Below are 11,017 nucleotides of genomic sequence, written 5' to 3' on the forward strand. Positions count from 1 at the left end.
GGAGGCTGAGGCAGGAGAATGGCGTATACCCAGGAGGCGGGGCTTGCAATGAGCTGAGATCCGGCCACTGCACTCCAGCCCGAGAGATAGAGCGAGACTCCGTCTCAAAAAAAAAAAAAAAAAAAAAAGATTTTGGTGTGCCTCCTTACCACTACTCCCAGGTTTTGAAAATAAGACTAACTGACATCTCTCATTAACAACTTGATGCTATTTTATAAAGCTTTAAAAGACCTATAGCTGAGGTGTTTAACCACTTTCAGCATACTGTAAAAATAAAATTGCCACACCTTCCTTTAATAACAGGTGTAATTGTAAAGAAACACACAAACGAAACATACAAAATACAACACAGAAATATATACAGGAGAGGGTGGTAACTGATCAATGATACACAGCAGGGTCTTTCATATTTCTTCAGATAACCAGGCAAGGCCTAGCAGTGACCTATTTTGAAGAAGGCTGTTCAAGAAACTCAGTACAGGAATCGGAGAGTTGAACTGTTTAGTCAAAGAATAGATGAAAGTAGGACACAACTGTGTATGACTACAAAAACATTTAAAAATGTTTAGGCATGAGCATATATCCTCTGTAAAATAAAAGCACTGATTTAGTTACATATGTGAACAAAGCTGGCAAATTTAGACATTTAAAATATCAGGGCTGAAACATAAAGAAAGATACAAAATTCTTAAGAATATTTCAGATTGTCAACATTTTTCCCTGGAGACCAGAATGTCAGGACTCTAGCACCAATGCCACAGGGAGCCCTTTTTACAACCTAAACAAGTTGCAGGAAATAAGAACTTCCAGCCTGGGATAACTTGAGCCAGAAGAGATGCAATCTACCTGCTGGTACATGGGCCTTACAAAGAAATGGAATGATAAGTAGACTAAATAGGAGAGATTTTACCTCTTCTCTTATTAAGGGGAGCTTGGCTGTCTTATCTGATTTGCTGAGGCAGATCCCACTGGGGGGCTCTCACCTCCACAGGACACCGACACAGGGGCCTTCTCTGCAGAAGACTCCAGCAGCCCCTGTGGGGAAAAGGATTACATTGAATACACCAGTCTTCAGCTTCTTAACCCCAAATATCCTTCAACAACTTCCTCATTACTAAATTGACCACACCCTTTAAAACCATGTTTAAAGAAAAATCAGCAGGGGGGAAGCTTTTAAAAAACAAATCTAATTACAGAACTATTTAAAGAAAAACTGTTATATGAATATATTGTGGTCTTAGCTTCTGTTGAACAGACAACCTGGAGAAGTTTTCTTCTGATCGAAAAGGGGGAAAGTGTACTTAGAATAGTGGTCACTCACCAAAGAACCACATGGATAAAAGAGAAACACACCCATGACTAAGTTTCTCATGATGATAAGCTCCATGTAAATGGAACTTTCTTTTCTTAAAAAGCAAAAACAAAAACAAGTGACAGCTGCTCCTGTTACATGTCAATCCTTTGTATGTATCTTTATTTAGCCACTGCAGGTGGCTAATAAAGTTAGTATTTCTAAAATACTAACTTTCAGGCCTAAGGAGGCAGAAATAGCAAATGTATTTGAACTCCGAACCACTCTCCCACCCAGATGATTCAGGATCATAATGAACTTCCCCTGCTCTGTGGCGACCTCCCACCATAACTCAGCCTGCTGGGTGTCTGCCATTGTTGGTTATATGCAAAATGGCCATATATCAGTCATGGTCCATGCCTGCGTGTTGGTTCTTCCTTGCCACTAAGTTTTTCACTCCCTTCTGGGCAGCACTTCGCCTTCTGAGGTGGTGGCTCCCTTTATCATAAACCTAGGTTGCAGAAGACTCCAGAGCCAAACACTGGCAAGCGTTGTTTTTTGTTTGTTTGTTTGTTTGTTTTACACAAGAACATGGACTTAATAGTATTTTCCTTCCCAAAAGGACTTTTTGCTGGCTATTCCTCCCACCTATGGAAGTAAACTTTTTATATAAGTCAGTCATTTAATACTTTGGGAACATCCAAAATGCCAAAGTGACCTGGGATAATCTTAATCTTAAATGTGGGCATAATTGATCAATTAGTTATTGATTATAATCAACCAGTTATATCTTGTGTGAACAAATACTAAACAGAAAGTCTAAGGTGAACTTAGACCAGTGACTTTTAAATTTGTCAGTCATTATAGTTTTACCCTTTCTCTAGGAAATGCTCAGAAACAGAATTTTAGCATGCAACTTCACAGACCTCAGCCATGGGCCCAAAACAGAAACCTGTCTCAGGCCACAGAAAAGCAAAATACAAAAGTCCCAAGCTGGCAGTACCCATGTTCCAGCAGCATTTGGGGAAGCACAGCCCACCATCCCAAAGTAAGTCTAAGGTCCCCACAAAACCTCTCTTTTCTATATTGGGATAGATCTACCACTAGAACCAGAAGGCACGTGTAGTGGGCAGCCTCTAAAATGCCCTCCACTAACCCTTACCTCCCAGTTCTAATCCTCTCCCTCTGTAATCTCTTTGAGTGTAGGCTGGACCTAGTGACTCATTAGAATATGGCAAATGTTATGGATGTCACTTCTGAAGTTAGGTTCTCAACAAACTCTGACTTCTATGTTTGGAGAAGCTACATGGAAAGGCCCATGTGGCAAGGAGTTGATGTCTCTGCCAACAGACAGTGGGGACCTGAGACTTGCCAACAACCATGTGAGTGAGCTTGGAAGCAGATCTTTCCCAGGATTCTCCCTAAGTCAAGCCTGGAGATGATTGCAGCCCTGATCAATACCTTGATTGCAGCCTGCAAAAGACCCATAGTCAGAGGCACCCAGCCCAAGATTCCTGACCCACAGAAAAAGTGAGATATAAACACTTGTTTTAAGTGTTGGAGTAATGTGTTACATAGCAGTAGAAAGCTGATACACCCCTAGACATTTGAATCATCTCATTAACCTCCTGTGCCTTATTTCTTATCAAGAAATTGTAATTTGCCTAAATGGAGGTTTTACAGGAGGTCAAGTTGACACTTGATTCACCTCTCTGTTACACTTCCACTTCTAAATTAATAGCATTTCATGGGTCAGTCTCTTGTGAGTTCTTAGTTTAAGCCAGACTTCCTAGGTTGAGTCACCTTTAGGAAACAGACTCTCAGGGCTTCCCATGGCTACAAGGTTCATGAGAATTTGGGAAATAAGGCCCCCAAAAATCTTCTTAGCCAGGAAAACATCAATGTCCATTACAGAGTTTGGCATCTCATTCATTTGTTGAAGGGGCAAATGAATTCAGTCTATCTGCTTAACAACTTAATGCTAACACATATGGAGTCCAGAAGAGGCGATATCCTAAGCTGGAGGTGGGAGATCAGACCTTCGATGGTTTTTGATATCTCCAGGCAAGTGGACTCTTCAGCCTGGCAGATCTCCCTGGCAACTCTTCTCTCGGCCTGGTCATATCTACAAGCCTCACTACTTGAAACGCAACAGCTCTCACAGGTGTAAGGGTAGGAATGTATGACATGGCCTACTTTAGTCATCTTTTCCAGTCTCCTAGGATATAACTTTTTATATTTCTTAATCCTTGAAGTTGCTTACCAAAAAGTTCAGAACAGTTCACAGGAGTGTCCAAGGGATAGAACACAGTCATGGGTTCTTAGTTGCTATTACTGGTTGAGACAGTAAAGCTCCTTCCTCATCCCTCTTTTCTGCTTATCACTAGAGATAAAAACTAAAAACCATGGCTTCAGGCTGATAAAAGCCTGAAACAAAACAAAACAGAACAACAACAACAAAATTAAGCAAACTGGACAACCTTGTCATAGAAGCTACCATCACAGAGAATTGACCAGAAGATCTCTTTCAGGCCTGGGCCATCCTGTGTGTCTTTAATTAACATGCTAAATCAATCAATCATGTCCTTCCAAAAGGGTCTCATTTCATGTTTGCCAAATGCTTCTCCCAGTCCCTCAAAACGTTCACAATTGAGGACCTACAAAGACCAGTATATAGACAATAGAACTCAATGGACCCTCGGTTGCAAATCTATAGTGAGCACAGATGCCACAGATTCCCGTGGCTGTGTCCTCATGGCAGGAGAATTTGCATCACTAATCTGTGGTAGTATGCTGACTGTACTCATCCTGTCATTTGTCCTCAATCACAATGGAGCAGTACCAGCCACTGCCATACTCTAACAGAGACACGCCTGGAAAAGCCAAATGAACTCAGCTCTTAAGAAATTTAAAACTTGGAAAGAAAAGTTAACTTCCTACATGAAAAGTGCTACAGAACAACAGCTGAAAAGTAAAGTGAGACTGACTCCCCACCACTGACTGTACTCTGGCCTTAGTCCCAGCCACCACCTACTGCTGGGGACAAGACTGCATAGGAACGGACTTCAGAGCGACAGAGAGAAACTTCAAAAGTAAATGCTGGATTAAACAGATTTCTTCATTCCATATTTTGCATGCTGAAATTGATTTATACAATGTTTATTCAGTGCTCTAAGGATGTAGAAATTAATTTATGTTGGGAAGTTCAAATGGAGTTGCTTTTAAAAGGTCACAGCATATGTTCCTCACCAGCTGACTCCAGAGACAGTGTTTGCCATTCTTCCTTTTCACTCTCTTCTTTCTCACTGTCTTTTTCAAACTCTTTCCCATGTATATCCTATCAACACCACACCAGTATATTCTAGCACAACAATGTATTCTAGCACAACAGTGTATTTTAGCACAACACCACTAATGTATTCTAGTACTTTACAGATTAAATCTTTCACACTGTCATTTCATGTTATCCTCACAACCACTTTGATGAGGCAGATGGGTGCTGCTCATTTTATGGATGAATAAGTTGGGAATCAGGAAGTTTGAAGTTTGTTTTAAGAGCTGAGTAAACCAGCCAGGTGTGGTGGCTCATGCCTGTGATCCCAGCACTTTGGGAGGCCAAGGTGGGCAGATCACTTGAGCTCAGGAGTTTGACACCAGCCTAGGCAACATGGCAAGACTCCATCTCTAAAAAAAACACAAAAATTAGCTGGGTGTGGTGCCATGCTCATGTTGTCCCAGCTGGTTGGGATGCTGCAGTGGGAGGATCACTTGAGTCCAGGAGTTGGAGGTTGCAGTTGGCTGAGATTGAACCACTGCACTCCAGCCTGAGTGACAGAGTGAGACTGTCTCTAATAATAATACTAATAATATACCTTAGTTAACACAATACATCCAAAATATTATCTCAACATGTACTTAATATAAACATTTGAGACATTTTATGCTTCTTTTTGTACTGAGTCTTCAAAAAATGGTTGCACGTTACACATACTGGATATCTCAATTCTGACTAGCTATGGTTCAAGTGCTCAACAGCTACCTGCGGCTAGGGCTACTGTATAGAACACTGCAGAGACTACATGTTCCTCAAGTGGAGAAACTGTGTCTTATTTATATTTTATCCTCATCACCTAACACTGACCAGAGTTTAACAAATTCACATGGGCTGCAAAACAAATACTGAGAGAAACTCGAGCCCCACCTGGCCCTCCATGTTCAGGAACTTACAAGTATGGTGGACACATCTTCTTCCATGTTTTGGCACATCTCCTTCTCTATGCCTAAGACAGAAAGTCATTTTTATAGTTATCCCAATAAGTTGATTCCTTTCCTCCCTAGTGAAAGGCTCTTGGAAACCCCAGCACAGGCCAAGAATGACTGTGAACACATAAAAAGCATTCCAAAATTTTATTTAAAAGGAGCACTGGCATTCTGCTGAGTGCTGTGCAGTTCAGCATTACAAGTCCATGACATGCAGAAGAGGAGCACAGGTTAGTCAGCCAGCAACAGGTTGTCAACCTTCACGCAGAAAGAACAGCAAGCCTGCCCCCTTGTGTCCATTAAAATTTTCGCTAATGCACCGGACTAGCCATGGCATTGTGTCAGAAAGCGAACACAGCATAACACTGATTTTTTTTTTTTTATCAAGTCTGAGTGAATTTAAATTCCAGCCCAGAAGGGGTGGCCTTGGTCTAATTAATGCAGCAGATAAGATAATAAGCTTTAAAATTTAAGTCAGCAAATCTTAACTCATTCTCCCTCCACACCCTTCAAATGGGCTTCCTTGTCTCAGGTCTATCCTCTACTAGGGTGGAGGGTGACATTTAAAATAACCAGAAGATGTACTCATTGAAGTAAACATAAAAATACAGAAAAGCATACAAAACTTTAAAGCTACAATCCTCCACATGGCAATCACCAACTACTGTTGTTGTCAGTTACTTATTTAAAACACAAATGTGACCATCACTCCCTTGTTCAAAAACCTTCAGCCTCCCCACTCTCTACCTATAGAATCAAGCCCAGATTCCACGGTATGACCTTGTTTCTCACTTGCCATGTACTCACAGAAAGCAACCCGGCATTTTACCAACATGGCGGCTTCCTTCCCATGGCTGTGTGAGGGTCTCATTTCCTGGAGAACATCTAGGCAAGTAGCCATCAGGACCCAACTCCAAGGGGACACTCCCCAGGACACTGTCTGGATACACCTAATAGGGCTTGTAGCCACCCCGACACCCAGGACAGCAGCCTCCACTTGCCTGTGATGCAGCTGATCAGTTACAGTGTAGCCAGTTCTTTAAATCTTTCCCCCCTTTTAAATCTGGTTCCCAATAATGAACCAACTTATTGGGATAACTATAAAAATGACTTTCTGTCTTAGGCATAGAGAAGAGAACGTGCCAAAAGATGGAAGAAGATGTGTCCGCCTTGCTTGTAAGTTCCTGAACATTGAGGGCCAGCTGGGGCTCAGGTGTCTTTCAGTATGAAGATAGCATACAGCGCTATCTTCAAATTTAGCAAACAGTAGGGGGAAGAGATTTAAAGAAGGGTCCCAGCTGTCTACATAAATTTTTGTTGAAGGAATTTCCTCCAGTGAGGAAGAATATAATTCCACAAATGTTTACCATATACTGTGCCAAAGGTGACTCGAAGATGACTGTCTCCTAGTCTCTAACTTCAGTAAGTTTGTAATATTACTTTCCTGTAATTAACACACCGCGCTAGGTGCTCTGGAACAGGAAGGGGAAAAGGAAATGTCGTGGGAGCATAAAGCATGCGGGAGAGACCTGAAGGGATGTGCAGATCTGTGTAGGAAGCAGCAAAGGAAGACACTTCAGATGGATGTAACGAAGGCAGGTGCAAGAATACTCAGGATTAACTCTGAGAAACTAGCGGAATGGTGAACACGGTCTTTGGGAAAGATGTCAGGGCAGAAAGCCGTGTTGGACAAAATCAGAAACAACGCTTGGCCCATTATTTTATAGATGAGAGACTGGGACCTGGGATGGGAAGGAGACCAGGGGGAATAAATTGCTCCAAGTCCTGACTTTCCGTCTGCTTCCCTGGTTTAATGGCAGATCATGACTTTTAAAATTCTGTGCATAAAAGGCCACAAATAAAATTATGTTGTTTAAGAAGATCTAAGGTTTTAATAATGTTTAATGTAGTCAGGAACATGTTTCTAAACTTTTCATAAGTAAAGTTTAAGGTCATGCGTGTAACTTGGTGCCCAGGAGAGGGGCTTAGCTCTAGAATGATCTGAAGAGTCTATCAGTAAGAGGCTTCAGCCCTGCTTAGTCCAAGTTCTTCATTACCATTTTAAGAAAGATTTTACAGTGCACTGGTCAATTTCAACCTACCACACTTGCACCAGGAAAAGTTACAGTAACCTAGTGTCATGAAGATAATCTCTTCACACTTTGACATTGTGGCTAAATGACCATGGAACCAGACTGCTTAAAGTTAAATGTAGTTCTACCATTTACTAATGATAAGGTTCAGAACATGCTGCACCAAAATATGGTGCCTTTGCATTTGAGGACACAGCAGAAGCAGGAAGGTCTCTCGGCACCTCTCCTGCCCTCTTCCCTTGAAGAGGCCATAAGGGAATCCCTTAGACCTTCCCTTGAAAATAGGTCATAAGACCTCATAAGAGAGGGGTCCTCCCTATACCCAGAGAAAAACAAAGTCGTTATCCCAAAAGACACAGACACTAAGAGGAATAGAAACAAACAGGATTTGCTAAGTTCCCCTAGTCTATTACCATGAGATCACACCCTTCTGTCCTCCAGTTGTACTTCTGCACAACTATCCTTAAAAGTATAGTTTTCCCTGTTTCCTTGGGTCTTCATTTCTGGAAGCTCTAATATCATGTAAAACTTACATTAAATATATTTGTATGCTTTTGTCTTGTTGATCTGTCTTTTGTTAGAGATATATCAGCCATGAACCTTGTGGTGGGTGAGGAAAAAGATACCACTTTTCTGTCCTACACTTGCCAAGCGACTTTAGTCAAGTTATTTAACTTTTTGCCTTCCTTTGTTTCTCTGAAAAAACGAGAAAAGAGTAACACCTTGCTATGAATGAGTACATACAAGGCACTTAGAACAATGCCTGCACATGGTAAGTCACCATATTTATTAGTTATTGTTTCTGTAAGTTAAACAATGAACATAAAATCATAAAAGTCAAACATATGACCTATTTATTTTATTTATTTTTTGTTTCACTTTAAGTTCTGGGATACTTGTGCAGAATGTGCAGGTTTGTTACATAGGTATACATCTGCCATGGTGATTTACTGCATCTATCAGCTCATCACCTAGGTTTTAAGCCCTGCATGCATTAGGTATTTGTCTTAATGCTCTCCCTCCCATTTTCCCCCACCTCGCTGACAGACCTTGGTGTGTGATTCTCCCCTCCCTGTATATATGTGTCCTCATTGTTCAACTCCAAGTTAAGAGTAAGAACATGCGGTGTTTGGTTCTCTGTCCCTGTGTTACTTTGCTGAGAATGATTGCTTCCAGCTTCATCCATATCCCTGCAAAGGACATGAACTCATTATTTTTTAATGGCTGCATAATGTATGACATATTTATAGGCCATCTGATATAGTTTGAATATTTGTCCCCTCTAAATCTCATGTTGACACTTAATCCCAGTGGTGGAGGTGAATGAGGCCTAATGGGAGGTGTTTGGGTCATAGAGGCGTATCCCGCATGAATAGCTTGGTGCCCTCGTTGTGGTAATGAGTGACTTCTTGCTCTCTTAGTTTCTGTGAGATATGTTTCTTAAAAACAGCTTGGCATCTTCCTACCCCTCTCTCTTCCTCCCTCCCTCTCGCCATGTGACACACTTGCTCCCTTTCGCCTTCTGCCATGATTGGAAGCTTCCTGAGTCCCTCACCAGAAGGAGACACTGGTGACATGCTTCTTCTACAGCCTGCAGAAAAAAGAACCAAATAAACCTCTTTTTCTTATAAATTAGCTAGTCTCAGGTATTCCTTTACAGCAACACAAATGAACTAACACACCACTACAAGATATGGCCATATTCACAGAAAATTATAAACAAATTCAAGCAGTCTCATACACATCAGCATCTCATATACAACTTGCTACAAGTATCCCTACATTCCCAGTAATTCAATTACCACTTTTGTTAGTGCCCACTTTCTCAATAAAGAAGCAAAAGCGTAGGTCAGTGATTCTAAATCTATCCTTCCAGTGACCCAATTCTTTAAGTTCTGTAAGGTGCCTCCTGCTTCATTAGGCTTTCAGGCATTTCTATGCTTATATACATTAGAAAGATGAAGATATGCTTCCATACCTGCTTCTGAGGATGAAAACGCATGATTTATGGTAGACATGGGAACACTAGAACATTCAAAGTACTCCAGGTCTTCCTCTGGTCACCTTTCACCTCGACCCCAGCTGATTTCTGACCACATGACATGGATGCCAGTTTCTCCTCATTGGTAGCCTGGACATCCCTATTATAAATGTCTGAAATCTGGTAGATCACTGTCCCTTCATCCTGAGAAACACAACAGAGAAGATGTTACCCTTTAAGAGGACAAGCAGTGGGGAAAAGTGACATCTCGTGAATGGAACCAAGTGGACACAACTCTATACAGATATGTGAGGGGGTTAGCCACAGATCTGCATACAAAACAAGGAGGAAGCTGGAATCTTTCAGTTGTGACATGCTGTTTTATAGAACCTAGGTTCTGTAATTTGAGTCTGAGGTTTTAAAAAATGAGCTTCTCTAGTCTAGGTTTATAAGCAAGCAGTTTAAGTGGTCTAAGACAGTGGTTTTCAATTTTTTTGCTCAGATACCTCCTAATTTTTTAAAAAAATCTATCGACCCCATTGCATTTTCAAATGACATCTAAAAACTTTTCAGCATAAGTTTAAATAATAGCAAAGAATATAATATCTGCCTTATTCCAAATACTGAATTTGCTTAATGCTATCTAGTTACCTTTGTGATTTGATACCATACGATCCATTTTAAATTTACCTGAACAAGTTCCTGAATAAGTAAGAAATTTATGTTATTCCCTTTCCTCTGTATTTCCATTCCACTTCCATCAAGAAACTATCCCAATGAAAAACATCTGCATGACTGAAAGTCTTTTTTTTTAAATATTATTATACTTTAAGTTCTAGGGTACATGTGCATAATGTGCAGGTTTGTTGCATATGTATACTTGTGCCATGTTGGTGTGCTACACGCATCAACTCGTCAGCACCCATCAACTCGTCATTTACGTCAGGTATAACTCCCAAAGCCATCCCTCCCCAATCCTCCCTCCCCATAAAGGCCTTGGTGTGTGATGTTCCCCTTCCAGAGTCCAAGTGATCTCATTGATTAATTCCCACCTATGAGTGAGAACATGCAGTGTTTGGTTTTCTGTTCTTGCGATAGTTTGCTGAGAATGATGGTTTCCAGCTCCATGTCCCTACAAAGGACACGAACTCATCCTTTTTTATGGCTGCATAGTATTCCATGGTATATATGTGCCACGTTTTCTTAATCCAGTCTGTCACTGATGGACATTTGGGTTGATTCCAAGTCTTTGCTATTATGAATAGTGCCACAATAAACATACGTGTGCATGTGTCTTTATAGCATCATGATTTATAATCCTTTGGGTATATACCCAGTAATGGGATGGCTGGGTCATATGGTACTTCTAGTTCTAGATCCTTGAGGAATTGC

The 11,017-nt window shown here is 41.0% G+C and overlaps 1 pseudogene; it reads right to left on the minus strand.

The window, feature by feature from the left end:
* Positions 1-654: 654 nt before the first annotated feature.
* Positions 655-11,017, minus strand: part of LOC108540318 (transforming acidic coiled-coil-containing protein 1-like) — a 19,230-nt pseudogene continuing 8,867 nt past the window's right edge.

Source organism: Rhinopithecus bieti, unplaced genomic scaffold (assembly GCF_001698545.2).
Source record: "Rhinopithecus bieti isolate Rb0 unplaced genomic scaffold, ASM169854v2 scaffold_19550, whole genome shotgun sequence".
NCBI classification, from domain to species: Eukaryota; Metazoa; Chordata; class Mammalia; order Primates; family Cercopithecidae; genus Rhinopithecus; species Rhinopithecus bieti.